This window comes from Cetorhinus maximus, chromosome 9 (genome assembly GCF_964194155.1).
Source record: "Cetorhinus maximus chromosome 9, sCetMax3.hap1.1, whole genome shotgun sequence".
In the NCBI taxonomy this organism is placed as follows: Eukaryota; Metazoa; Chordata; class Chondrichthyes; order Lamniformes; family Cetorhinidae; genus Cetorhinus; species Cetorhinus maximus.
The window spans coordinates 113,569,609-113,584,410 of record NC_135887.1 but is presented as its reverse complement, the minus strand read 5'-3'; the positions used below and the strand labels follow the sequence as shown (position 1 = coordinate 113,584,410).

The 14,802-nt window shown below is 45.6% G+C and overlaps 1 pseudogene; it reads left to right on the top strand.

Moving 5' to 3' along the window:
- Positions 1-909: 909 nt before the first annotated feature.
- LOC144685098 (U6 spliceosomal RNA) lies at positions 910-1,003 on the top strand (annotated as a pseudogene).
- The last annotated feature ends 13,799 nt before the right edge of the window (positions 1,004-14,802 follow it).

The following is a 14,802-nucleotide window of genomic DNA, read 5'->3' as shown; positions in this document are numbered from 1 at the left end:
CTATCAAGGGCAGCAGATAGATGGGAACACCACCACCTAGAAGTTCCCCTCCAAATCACTCACCATCCTGACTTGGAAATATATTACCGTTCCTTAACTATCATTGGGTCAAAATCCTGGAACTCCCTTCCTAACAGCACTGTGGGTGTACCTACACCACATGGACTGCAGCGGTTCAAGAAGACAGCTCACCACCACCTTCTCAAGGGCAAGTAGGGATGGGCAATAAATGTTGGCCCAGCCAGTGAAGCCCACATCCCGTGAATGAATTTTTAAAAACCACGGAAGTATCTTGCCAAGCATAACCATGGACCAATCACAGAAGTCCATGGCTGCCAATGGCATGATGCCTGAAGAGAGAGAATTGGCTTCTGAAAGGCAGCAGGAGCAAGGGAACACCACTACCTCCAAGTTATACACCATCCTCAACCTCCTTCGCTCTTGCTGGGTCAAAATCCTTCCCGAACATCATGAATGCTGTATGGACTGCAGTGGTTCAACAAGATGGCTTACCACCACCTTCTCAAGAGCAATTAGAGTTGGGCAATAAATGCTGGCTTTGCCACTGATGCCCACATCCCATGAATGAATCTAAAAAAACAAGGACTTTATAAACACTTTGCACAGTTTTCACTCACAACTCTTACACTATTTCTCTCTTTGATCTCTACATTCCATGCATATGACCTTAAGCTCCCTGGTTCTACTGCCCTCACAAACTCTTCAGATAATTTTATTACTATCAACACAAGCAACCAGATTAACATCTACCAGATCATCAAAGACATGAATAAGTCAATTTCACACAGTCCATCAGTTTCTTTATCTGAGAGGACACCCCTGTCTTCCACAATGCATTTCATACTCAGCAGGAAGATATTTTAACTCTTTGTGTTGTGTGTTGATCCCACAAACAGCTCAGTGTATGTGCCAAAATTAGATTTATACAGGGAAGATTAGCATGACCACTGTGAAAGAATGAGTCACAGCATTCCACATTTTTATGTTCAAAACAGAGGCTGATAGGTTTTTGAGTACAGAGGAAATGAATGGATAGGGAGATGGAAGATATAGATGTAGAGTAGAGGAAAATGGGGTTTAGGTTGAAAATCAGTCATGATGGTATCGAATGGTGGAGCAGAATCAAATGAACAAATGATCTACTCCTATTTCTACTTCTTATGTTCTTATGACATCACGATATGCACCTCAAGAGCATTTATTGATAAACTGTAAATCTTTCCACTCTCTTTCCTCCTTTCAGATATTCATTAAAACCTACCTCTTTGACCAAGCTTTTGGTCACGTGTCCTAATATCACCTTACGTTCCTCAGCTTCAGCTTTTGTCTGATAATCACTCATGTGGAGTGCCTTCGGACAATTTGTTGCATGATAGGTACCATATAAATGCAAGTTGTTGTTGTAAATTACCTCCAAAGAAAAGAGGATGATTAGCAAAGCATTACAACACTTTCTGGGTTTCTGGGTCCATAACTGATGTCACTTCTGAGGTGATGATGTTACTACCTCCCAAAAATGTCAACTTTCATGAGCTCATTGCTTAGCTGCTTTTAAGAATCTGGGCGTTGGCTGCACACTTTACGTCCTGGCCAACATTTATCCCTCATTGAATATCACTAAAAACAGATTAGCTGGCTATTACTACATGACTGTTTGTGGGATCTTGCTTCTTTTTTTCATTTGCATGATGCAGGGCATCACTGATAAGGTCAGCATTTATTTCACTTGGACATGTGGTGATCATACAGCTATTACAGCACAAAAGAAAGTCATTCAACCCATCTTCTTAACTGACTAGCTCGTTGTTGCAGAGGATAATTAAGAGTGAACCACACTGCTATTGGGTTGGAGTCACATATAGGTCAGTCCAGGTAAGGATATCAATAAACCGAAGGACTTATATAACAATCCAGTAGTTTCATGGTCACCATTACTGATTCAAACCTTTTCCTCTAGCTGCTGTGATGGGTTATGAACTTGTAATCACTGGATCATTAGTCCAGGTACCAGATTACTGACCTAGTAACATAACGATCATGCTACCATACCTGTGCTGTGCACAAGTTGGCTAAAGCCTCTATCTTTTTTTAATTCATTCACAGGATGTGGGCCTTGAAGGAAAATTTCCCCTTCAAGCATTTATCCAATCCCCTTTAGAAAATTGCGATTGAATCTGCTTCCACTGCTCTTTCAGCCAGCCCATCCCTAGTTGCCCCCTACATTATAACAGTGCCTACACTGCAGAATTGACTGTTAAGTGCTTTGGGATGTTCTGAGATTGTGAAAGGTGCTGTGTGAATTCAAGTCTTCCTTTTTCTTTCCTTCAAATAAAATTAGTTCTGCACCCCATGTAGACAAGATAATCTAGTGATAAATGTATTGATAAATTACTTTTTTTTTAAAAAAATCATACGCCATAAGCAGCCAAAAATCACAAATCATCCTTGGCCAAGAGAGTGGGCAGTAGGCATGCAGCTCTGCAACTAACCACTAGGAGGCAGCAAGCATGGATCAGGATGACAAGCACAAAATTGGCTTTTCTCCTTTACAGGACCCGGTCACCTAGCATGACAGTCAAGCTCTACTCAAGAATGAAATGTATAGTGAGATGTTCACATAAACATGCCATGGTGCACTCAGCCACTAAGAGTGGTTATGATACAGGGTCAGTGTTCTAGTTACCTGGATTAACATTACTCAGCTAACATCACTAAAAACGCATTCTGCACCCACTTTACACTAATTTGAGTAATTTAAACTAGTCAAAGTATACAGAGACCTGGATTAATCATATGCACAACTTGCATTTATATAGCACCTTTAATAGAATTAAATGCCCCAAGGTGGTTCACAACAGTAATTATTAAGCAGAGTTTGACACCAAGCCAAATAAGGAGATATTAGACACTTAAACAAAAAGCTGGGTCAGAGAAGTAGATTTTAAGGAGTATCATAAGAGGAGAAGGGTAGGGAGAGGGAATTCCAGAGCCTAGGTTTTAGGTAGCTGAAAACTTGCGCCCAACTGGCGCCCCAGAGAATGTGAGTTCAAAACCTGCTGTGGGCAGTCTCAGGGTTCAAATTCAATTTTAAAAACTTGGAAATTAAAACCCGGTATCATAAAAGAGACCATGAAGTTGTAAAGGCCAACAAGTTCAGTAATGGTCTTTAGGGAAGGAAACCTGCCATCCTTACCTGATCTGGATTATACGTAACTCCTATCTCACACCAAAGTACTTGACCGTTTCGTGGCTGAGCGAGCATCTCAATTATATCAAACTGCTGCCTAGAAGTTGCTGCACCACCACCTTCTTTGGATAAATAGAAATGGGTAATAAATGCTGACCATTCCCAAGCCATGAGAATGTATTAAAAAAAAACATATTGCTTGCACCTATTGAACAGCTCATCCAAATGACTACATTAATGTTCTCAGAGCCAAATGAAATAGGTTGTTTCACAAGAGTCCCACTGCACCTTTGGCAGGAACCCAGCAGATTGGTTCAGAAGCTGCTTTAAGTCATTGCATTCCTAATCTAACGTGAGGAATCTCGCGGACCCTGTTAGAGGCAGTGCCTCCTGGCACCACTTAAATCCATGATGGAGGGGGGCAGGACAATGGGCGGAGACTCTGTACACAGGGAATGGCCACCTCCTCAGCCCTTGAAGATCCAGTAAGGAAATCCAGCCCAATAAGGAGCGTGGAGGTTGTCCACATTAAGGAGGGGCGAGATGTGATGGGGTGGTGGGTGGGTCGAGGTGAGGTCCGTGCGAGTGGTGATAGACTAGACAAATTGTCATTCTCACAGGGCCTGGCATTTCAAGCCACATGTTGCTTTGGCAGAATATCACTTGGAATCAAGGCATTTGCAGCCCATTCTGGGGGCTGAGCTTCCTCGCAACTTCTCGCAATCCTCCGCCATAACTTTGCCGTAAATATTACCTGTGTGAATCTGCTCCTGTGGCAGCTCACTGGCTTGTGGGACTAGGCTTTCTTTTTAAAAGGCTTCTACATCCACGGCTTCTTGCAATCCGTACACCCTTCATAGTAACTTGGGTAATTGAAATCATTCAAAGTATACTTGATCCTATGTTGCTAAGGCAGTTGATGAGTGGGTACCCTTAATTTGTCCCTCTGCAGAAGCTTCACGATCTTGTAGAAAGAAAGACGTGCATTTATATTGCGCTTTCTAGACTTCAGGATGACGCTTCACAGCTAACGCAGAGACACAGGGCAGCTAATTTGCACACAGCAAGATCTCACAAATGGCAATGGGATAAATTATCAATTAAATTGCTTTAATGGCGTTGGTCAAGGAATAAATATTGTTCAGGATACTGGGAAGAACTCCTCTGCTGTTCTCTGAAATAAATCCACTTTACATACGCCAGAGAGGGTGGACAAGGCCTCAGTTTAACATTTCATCCAAAAGGCAGTATCTCTGAGAGTGCAGCGCTCACTCAGTACTGCACTGAAGATTTTTTTTACTCATTTACAGGATGTGGGTGATGATGGCTAGGCCAGCATTTATTGCCCATCTCTAATTGCCCTTGAGAAGGTGCCAAACTGATATGTGCTCAATCTCTGGAGTTGGACTTAAACCCATGATCTTTTGACTCAGAACACTAGTCTCTGAGTCAATCCTGACAGCTAAAAAAAAATCAATACATGGGAATTGAGGGTACTAAGAAATATGGAGGTAAGACAGATATTGGTTAGCCCTCAGCTGCAGTATTGAGTCTAATTCTGAGCAACACACTTGAGGAAGACCTTGGAGATAGTGCACAGGAGATATACTAGAATTTACAAGGGATGGGGGACTTTAGTTATGCAGGGCGACTAGAGAAGCTGGGATTGTTCTTCAACAGAGAGGGTTAAAGGGAGATTTAACAATTGTGTTCAAAATTATGAAGGGTTTTGATAAAGTAGATGTGGAGAAACAGCTTCAACCATCAGGAGGGTCAGTAAATACAGGATACAGATTTAAGATAATTGGCATTAGAACTGTGGGAGGAGGGAGGTGGGCAGGGCACATAAGGAGAATTTATTTTATGCTGTGAGTTGTTGTGATCTGGAATGTGCTGACTGAAAGAGCAGTGGAAGCAGATTCAATCGCAATTTTCTAAAGGGGATTGGATAAATGCTTGAAGGGGAAATTTGCAGGGCAATGGGAAAGGACAGGGGGAGTGGGACTAATTGGAAAGCTCTTTCAAAGAGCTAGCATAGGTACAATGGGCCAAATGTCCTCTTGCTGTTCTGTATGGTTCTACAATTCAACTTGGGAAAGGGACCAGGGGTCCTCTGGACTATGCCAATATTTACAGGAGGTGCCCCACACAGAAAGCTTTGAAAACCATTGCCCAAGATATCCTCTGCCACAGATACAGAGCCTGATTGCTATCACTCATGAGCAGTGATCACATAATTTGAGATGTAATGCAGGCCAGACAAAAACTCCCCTTCTATTTAATAAGACTTTTAACATTCTAATCTGTACAGCTACAACTTGCATTTATATAATACATTTAACTTAGAAAAAGCCTCAAGACACTTCACAGGAGTAATTATCAAACAAAATTTGACACTGAGGCTCAACAGTTTTGATCTCCTTACTTAAAAAAGGATATAATTGCATTAGAAACCGTTCAGAGCACACAACTAATTGCTGGGATTGTGATTATTTTACCAGGAAAGGTTGAACAGGTGGGGCTTATACACTTGGGCCAGGGTTTTATGGCCCCTCCCACCCAACGGGATATTACAGTCCCACCAAACTAAATGGAGATTTAAATTGCTCGCTGCATCCTCTGGGGGAGACAAGCCACGACCAGGCTATAAAATCCTGGCCTAGGAGTTTAGAAGAATGAGAGGTGGATCTTGTTGAAACACGTTAAGATCCTGAGGAGATTTGACAGGGTGGATGCTGAGATGATGCTTCCCCGTGTCAGGGAGTCTAGAACTAGGGGACACGGTTTAAAAATTAGGGGTCACCCAATTGAGACTGAGATAAGGAGAATTGTTTCTCTCGGAGGGCAGTTAGTCTGTAGAATTCCCTTCCCCAGCGAGCAGTGGAGGCTGCATCATTGAATATATTCAAGGCTGAGTTAGACAGATTTTTGACCTACAAGGGAGTCAAGGGTTATGGGGGACAATTAGGAAAGTGGAGCTGAGGCCACAGTCAGATCAGCCATGATCTTATTGGATGGGGGAGCAGGCTTGAGGGGCCTACTCCTGCTCCTAATTCTTGTGTTCTTGTAAGGAGATATTAGGACAGGTAACTGAAAACTTGGTCAAAGAGGTAGAGCGTAAGGAGCATCTTAAAGGAGGAGAGAGAGGCAGAAAGGTTTACGGCGGGAATTCCAGAGTGTAGGGCCCAGGCAGCTAAAGGCATAGCTACCAGTGGCAAAGCAATTAAAATTGGGATGGGGACAAGAGGCCTGAATGGGAGGAGCGCAGATATCTCAGATTGTTGTGGGTCTGGAGGAGGTTACAAACGTGTGCAGTCAGGAACCATGGGTGATCTTAATTATTAGTCAAATTCAATTTGCAGGGTGCAGTTATAATACATGACTCGTAATATGTTGAACTGATGTGATAGGTCAGTTTACATGAAAGAAAATGGAACAGAAAGATATGCTTGAAAGGCTGAGACAGGGTAGATGGAATGGGAGGAGACTCGTTTGGAGTATAGACACTAGAACAGACCAGTGGGACCAAATTATTTTTTTCTGTGCTGTCTCTTCTATGTAACTGTATCCTATCATATTCATGTGTTTCAATTGCTGGAGGGAGTGCTGTGAGACTGCAGGTCCAACTTCTGGAATCATCTTTCCAATCCTACTGGGCTCATTTTCTTGAACTTGGCAGACTTGACTGTTCAGAAACTGTAATGATGTTTTACAGATTACCATGTTCCCCTGCAGAGAGAGAGTGAGTCACCAGAGCCTAGCAAACTTCTTTTTAACTCATTCTCAGGCTCTGGGCATCATTACCAATTTACTGTCTGTCACTGGTTGCCCCGAGAAGGTGGTGGTGGGCCTTCTTCTTGAACTGCCGCAGTTGTAATGGTTTGATCCAACTAAGAGGCTCGCTAGTCCACTTTCAAGGGCAGTCGCTGGACTGAAGTAACGCATGGGGAAGAGCAGGTAAGGAAGGCAGGTTTTCCTCTCTCATAGAAATAGGTTTCTAGAATAGTCTGACAGCTTTGTGGTCACTTACTGATGCCAGGCTTTTTTTTAAAAAATAATAAATTCGGATTCATAAACTGCCATGGTGCAATTTTTAATCACCTACTCTGGATTACCAGTCCAGTTACGTAACCAACATGAGCTTATGACTTTGACACCTAAGCTTAGCGTGGCCTATGACGGGCTATTTCTACCGCCAATCTACCCGATTTATGGGATCTTTTACATCCACCTGAAAGGGCAGACAGGATCTCAGTTTAACATCTCATCCGAAAGACGGCACCGCTGACAGTGCAGCACTCCCTCAGTGGTCTTCTAACTTCTAGCTGAAGATGACAGAGCCACCCACTGAGCTGCATCTGTCAACTTTTCCAAGAGCAGTCACTTGAACGAGGTACCAAAAAATGGGGCTGGGTTTAACGGGTTAACGGGGCACCATAGTCAACGTGACCCCCAACCCCCGTCCCACCCGCCCCCCACCCCCGACCCCGGCTAAAAGGTTGGGGAAGGGGTGGAGCACATCCACCATCCTGACAACTGCCCTGCCGCCATTTAATGCCGGGAGCTGGGGTTAGGTGGTTGGAGGCAGTAGTCCCACCCCTCCCTCAGGAGGAAGTCCTGCCTTAGAGAGATGCTGTCCAATCAATTGGTCAGCAGCTCTGTAGCCTCCGCAGTGCCACCGGGAGCAGTGGCCACTGTTGGGGCTACAGGCAGTCCCAACAAAGAGGATCCCAGGTAAACCTGAGGTATGGGGTCTCACCAGGGACAGGATGACAGGCCCCGGTGAGGGGTGGATGAGGGGTTTGAGGGGGCTAGATTCAAGAGGTCGGGGAGGGGAGGGTTAAGGGGTCATGATGATCTAGAAAGGGGGGTGCATTTGATGGGCCCACAAGGAGGGCTCCCCTTTGCCCAACACCAGCCTGCACAGCCAAAGCCAGAGGCCTCCCACATAACGAGTGTCTTCCACAGTGCCAGGATGGGGCTCTTAAGTGTCCATTAATTGGCCAGCTTAGGGCCTCAATAGGCCCAATGACTCCACTGTCTAATTGCAGTAGGGTTAGGGGCAGAAGCACGGTGGCCACTGGGTGTCGCATTCCCATTCTGTCTTCGAACCCACCGGCGGAGGAGCAAATAATCCAGCCCATGGAGTGAGATTTGAATTCACAACCTTCTGACTCAATGGGTTGCAATTTTACCAGCCCCTGGGTGGTGGGAGTGGAGGCAGGGGGGGTGGGGGGGACGCCAGCAAAATAGCGGGGAGCTTCGTCAGGATGGCTCCCCATTGCTGTCCCACCGCTGGAGAGGTTTCCCAGGGGGAGGGATAGGGATGGAAGGAGACAGGGTGTGAGGCAGATCGGCCGCACACACTGCAGAAGTGAACAGACGAGTCGAATAATTAAGAGCCCAGTTACAGGCCATATTAAAAACTTGAATAATTAAGGGTCCATTTACAGGCCATTTTACAAGCCCGATTTTGCCAATGGCGGAATGGCTTTGCCAGCTTCTTGAAGATGGCCTCACAGTGGCAGCCCAGCTGGGCAAGCAGATTCATAGCCCAAAGAAAGGGGCCACAGGAAAGGAAGGCATCATCAATAATCACCTGTTTCACCTCTGTCCCATGGGTCCCATCTCCCTCAGCCATCTGAATTTTAATTTCAAAACACCTAGCCTCCATTTTGTGGCGCTCTGAGGTCACCGCCCTGCCCCAACTTCTCCTGGTGGCACTGCGGAGGCTTCAGAGCTGCTGGGCCTGTGATTGGGTCTGCAGCATCAGGAACCTGCCCACCATCCTTAATTGGACGCTGAGCCACCATGCAGACAATTAGGAGACTAGCTGCTGTAAAATCATCAAGCCAGTCCTGCTGCTGGCAAATGGAAGCTTGGGACCGGCTTTTCAGCCCAATGTCAAGGTCCCAAAGCCCATGGTAAAATTCAGCCCAATAGGTGAGTATATTACCCAACGAGCTGAGGCTGACACTGAAGAAACCAGGACTCCTTTGCTTCACTGCTTCATCAAAACAAGGAGAGTATTGGTTTCGCACAGACATCAGCAGGCAGTCCGACAAGGAGCCAACTCTGTGTCTAGCTTAGCTTCCTAATTTAAAAAAAATGTTGATGTCAACGCCATAAGTATGTTTGGTTGTGAGATATGAGAATTGTGGCTCCCTATGTTACAACCCCCATTGGTACATACTCCTGTTAATCCGCTTTGCTTTTACACACAGGTGCTGTTTGGACATCCATAAAAGTCTTTGGGAGAAGGTAACACAGGATGGCTGAGTTTTTGCCCTCAAGTTCCTAGTTGTTTGAAATAATTGTACACCGTGAGCACAGACAGATTCAAAACTTGATGGCTCATTAGCTTGATGTGAACTCTTACACAATTCAAATTAAACAACATCGGCTTCTGTTTCACATTACCACCGCTTGGAATTTTTAAGGTTTGGTGAAATAAAAGCGCACGTGTTGTTAATTGAGAACTTATCAACAGGAGCTTGTTTTGTCTCAGCTCTTACCCTAATTAATGCTTTGGGATCAGATTGAAACGGCAACAACAGCAAAGAGGGCACAATCCAGCAGAACAGGGTGTTAGTGCATGACGGTACAGAAAGAGTATGAGCAATATCCACTTTGCGTTACTGTCCAAAACAAACGTTGCATCCAATAAGTTAATGATTTGCATTTCTATAAGGTACAACAATTCTTTAATCTTAGTTGAAAGTGGAGCTTGCTACCACAAGGAGTGGTTGAGGTGAATAGCATATTTAAGGGGAAGCTTGATAAATACATGAGGGAGAAATGAATAGAAGAATACGTTGACAAGATCAGATCAAATAGGAGGCGGGAAGGCTGAAGTGGAGCATAAACACCAGCACAGACCAGTTGTACCAAATGGCCTGTTCTGTGCTGTAGACCTATCTAATCCTACATAACTAATAAATATTTAACTTTATTCACAGTTCATCAGGAGGAAACAAAGGGCAGAAGTTTCCGTGCCCGTTGGTGGTGGGCATGTTTGGCAGCGTGAGCGGACAATATGGCGAGAAGGTCAAAAATTGGTTTCACAACGTCGTGAAACCAGTTTGCAATCATACGCTCTGCCCATCAATGGCGGGCCGCGTTCCCCACCATTGAACATCGGGAACTTCATTGTAATACACCAGCATATCATCATAAGCCCAGGTCGCCGGAATCAACCCCCTATGCTGGATCATCCAGGCACATTGGCATGATTGCACGCCAATGTGTTTCACAGCTGCACAGCAGTGACGTGCGCCTGGCAAGCTGCACTTTGCTCAGGGCTTGGCGGTTTGTTTGCCCACCTTGCTTTGGGCAGCACTCACAGTCATCAGTGCCAGGCTTTGCAGACAGCACCACATCACTTTTAGGAGGGCTCACGGGCAGATCTCTACCTACCAGACCAGCTATAAGGTGGGGGTGGCTCTTCAACAGCTGCAGGGCTAGGACTTGCTTGGGGAAGGGGGAGAAGTGGCTCAGGCAAGGGAAGAAGCTGCTGAGTGAGTGCTATACTGGGGAAGGGGGGTATCCTAGGGTGTGTGTGGGGGGCACACGTTAATCTGTGCAAGTGGCCTCAAGATGATGAGGGATGAGGAGGTAGTTCCCAGAGGAGATGAGGCCAGATGGAGATGTGAGGGAATGTGTGTGAGAGAGTGAGTGGTGATGTCCCTTGAGCTGGCAGTGAGTGAGATGCCAGTGAATGTGTGATAGGCTTGTGAGTGTGTGAGTTTAGAGGGATGAGATGGTTGCTTTACCCTGGCGGTATGGATGAGATCATTCATCCTCTTTCTGCACTGGATGGCCAACCTCTTCTGTGCAGCATTGGCACTGATCACCACTGCCATCACCCTCCAAGCCAAAGTGGTGAGATTGCTCGACTTCCTGCGGCCAGGGTGGAGGTAGAGGACATCACAGCGGGCCTCCATGGCATCTAAAAGATGTTCCAGGGATGCATCACTGAATCGGGGGGGGGGGTTGGGGGAGATGTTGCAGTCTTCTTGCCTTTTGGAGCCTTGTCTTCTGTGCAGCAATCCTGGGTTGGAAACACTGAGAAGTATGCATGCGGCTGCAATTTAAATATGGCACTTGGCGTGAGAAAGCGGCAAGGTGATGGCGTGGCGGGTGAATGAAAGCCCGTCCCCATCAATACCTCATGTTTCCCAGGAATGCATGATTAATGAGGCGGGATTGTGACGATACAGCATGAAAAGCCGCCATTGCAGTCGGCGGGTAAATGTTCTTTTCCCCGGCCACTACCACACAGTGCAAATCTGGGACGATTCCGCCCTAAATCTCTACATTTAGGGGGGATTTTATGGAGACCGCAAGAGTGGGAAACATGGCGAAGTCTCAATTTCCTGACAGCAGAGCATTTGCGGCATGTTGAGCCTCATCCCATCACTCTAGCCTGTGGCGGGTTCATGCTTGTAATACATTTACACGTAATGAATGTTCATTAGCATGAATGGAATGGGTGGGGTGTCTTATGAGGAAAGGTCAGACAGGCTAGGCTTCTATCCGCTAGGGTTTGGAAAAGAAAGAGTTGTCTTGATTGAAATATCCTGAGGGGTGTTGACAAGGCTGATGTGGAGTGGATGTTTCCTTTTGTGGGAGAATCTAATACAAGGGGCCACTGTTTAAAAATAAGGTGTCACCCATTTAGGACATAGATGAGGAGAACTTTTCTTTCTCTCAGTGGGTCATGAGTCTTTGGAACTCTTCCTCAAAAGGCAGTGCAAGCAGAGTCCTTGAATATTTTTAAGGCAGAGGTAGATAGATCCTTAATAAGAAAGGGGGTGAAAGGTTATCAGGGGTAGGCAGGAATGTGGAGTTGAGGTTGAAATCAGATCAGCCATGATCTTATTGAATGGCAGAGCAGGCTCAAAGGGCCTAATGGCCTACTCTTGGTCCTCATTCGTGTGTTCATATGTAAACAGTTTTCATAAAGTCTTAACCTCAGGAGAAAGTCAGCAACGCAAGAGAATCTCGGTCATTTTAAGGTGGCATGCAGCAGTCAGCTTTGTATAATTGTGTGTAAGGTCAGTGGTCAGCAGTTTTTCTTTTTTAACTCCATGGCACAAGGGATGAGGGCAGGAGAATGGTAGCTTGCATGGAGACTTGGAACAAGGAAGGGTTAGACAGTGGTGAGGGGGTGGTTGTGGAGTGGGTTGGGGACATGGAGGAGTGGAAGTGGAATCCAGGGGAAGACAGGAGTGCAGGCGGAGGCATGGAGAAGTGAAGTAGGAAGGGCCTGGTGTCCTGTGTGTGGTGGGGGTGGTGGTGGGAACGGTTAGTTAAGGTAAGAAAATTAATGACCTAAAAGGCAGTGTCAGTACTGTCCAAATATCTGTCCATCTCAGGGTGTTGGCTGGCAGAGTCCTCACAGGGCTTTGAGATCAAGTACAACATTTCAGTTATCCCTACTGAGAGTGATCTTGGACAATGTCCTTTACAATGCATAAAAGGGAAGTCCAGCCGAGCCTGCAGGTTCAACCGTGTCCCACAGAGTGACAGGTACAACACTGGACACTAACATGAACATTTAATAAAGAGTGAACAAAAAAAAAAACACAACATTATTTCTTCCATCATAAAGGAAATGTCCCTAAGTCCCCTGTAACCATCAATGCATGCCAACCATGAGGCATGCCAGTACATTTAGCTATCTGACTAAGCTAATATCAACAAATAATGATGATGCACACATGAATAAAGTGAAACAAATGTAATGTAAAATATTTACAGGTGAAATTTAATTTGAGAGACACTCGTTACGCCTTTGTGCTCTCGTGTCTAATGTTAATGGTAATGGAGTTGGGCAGGAAAGTTTTGGCCATGATGGAGAGCCTTCCCGTCTGACCAGGAGGCACTGTTATAACCCACCTGTGCTTGCTGTATTGTCAGCTGAAGGTGGGTTTCCCCTGCTGCTGAATCACGCCTGTTCCCCATGCGCACCACCGGCATTTTAAATTTCAATTGTAACCGCATGGAAAATGAGAAACAGCAAGAGAGCATAAGTGGCGCACAGATCCAGTTCCGCCATCAGGAATGGTACACCACTGACAAAATCCCAGCCTAATTTCTTTTGGCTGGATGCCAGTCTGGAAAGCGCAGGCCAGTGGCAGGTGTGAAGGCAGGTGAGATGGGAGAAGGAGTGGAACCCACAGGGCAGCATGGGAAGAATGGGGGGCAATGGGGAAGACTGGGGAGATCAGGGGAGCATGTGGAGAGACCTGGGGCAAATGGGGAGAATGGGGGAGCACAGAAGAACATAGAGGTGTCTGGGGAGTGCGGGTGAACATGGGGAGAAGAGAGGGAGTACAAGGGGTGTTAGGGAAGGGTGGGGAGGCAGGAGGAAGTGCAGAGGCAAGTAGAGGAGCAGGCAAAGGTTGGAGGATTGCAGACAAGCATGGGGAGGGTTAGAAGGGCAGAAGAAATGTAAAGGATGCTGGGGAGGAATACAGAGGAGGGCAAGAGAGGGTAGGGGGAAATGGGTAGCTAAGGGAGGGCAGAGGAGTGTGGGAGAGGCAGGGAAGCACAAAATCATTGATTAAGATGATGAAGGACAAGAGTCTTAACAAAAATCCCTGTGGGACTCCACTAGTGACTGGCTGATGTTGAGCTGCTACCATCAATAACTACCCTTTAGCCCAAATAGACACAGTGTCACCATCCAGTTTAAAATTTATGTGATTCTTTGTTTAAAGAGTTTGGAAATCTAGATGAACAATATCAAACTCAAAGATCGTTCTTCAGTACAGACCATTCTCATTGAATGACAGAACAGCCTTGAGAGGCTAAATGGCCTCCTCCTGCTCCTATTCTTTATGAATAAAGCCTCTTTAATTATAGAGTCCCTACTGTCCAATGTAAAGAGTCCAGCCCTTAATTAACGATTAAATATATGAATCAACATCTCACAAATGTGTCCTGTCCAACATGCATCCCTCTAGCAACACTAACGGAGTTCAACATGGAGAAGTGTGAAGGAACAAGGAAAGACAGTATATTATAAACTGCAGGGTTTTTGAAAATGCAAATGAGCAGAGAGACCTCGGTATCCATATTCTCAAATCTTTGAAGGTGGCCGGGCAAGTTGATAAGGCGGTTAAAAATCATCTGAGCCACTTGCATTTAGACGACTAAAGTACAAAAGCGAAGAGATCAAGCTGGAAATTCATAAATCACTGGTTAGGGCTCAGCTGAAGCACTGCAGCTAACTCTGGGCACCACACTTCAGGAAAGATGCAAAGGCCTTAGAAAGTAGGTGGAAAATTCTCCCCATGCCCCTTTCCACGGTTTAATGTATAGTGTTCAGTCCCCATCCCCCTCTAAGAATATAAGAAATAGTTTAGATGTAGGCCATAGGGCACCTCGAGGCTGTTGCACCACTCAATAAGATTAAGGCTCATGGAATAGGAGGGCCAGTGTCCAACTGGATAAAAAAAATGTGGTTTAAGGACTGAAAACAGGGAGTCACAGTAAATGGTCATTTTTCAGACTGGAGAATGGTAGACAGTGGTGCTCCCCAAGGGTCAGTGCTAGGACCACTGCTTTTTTTGCTATGTCTAAATGAA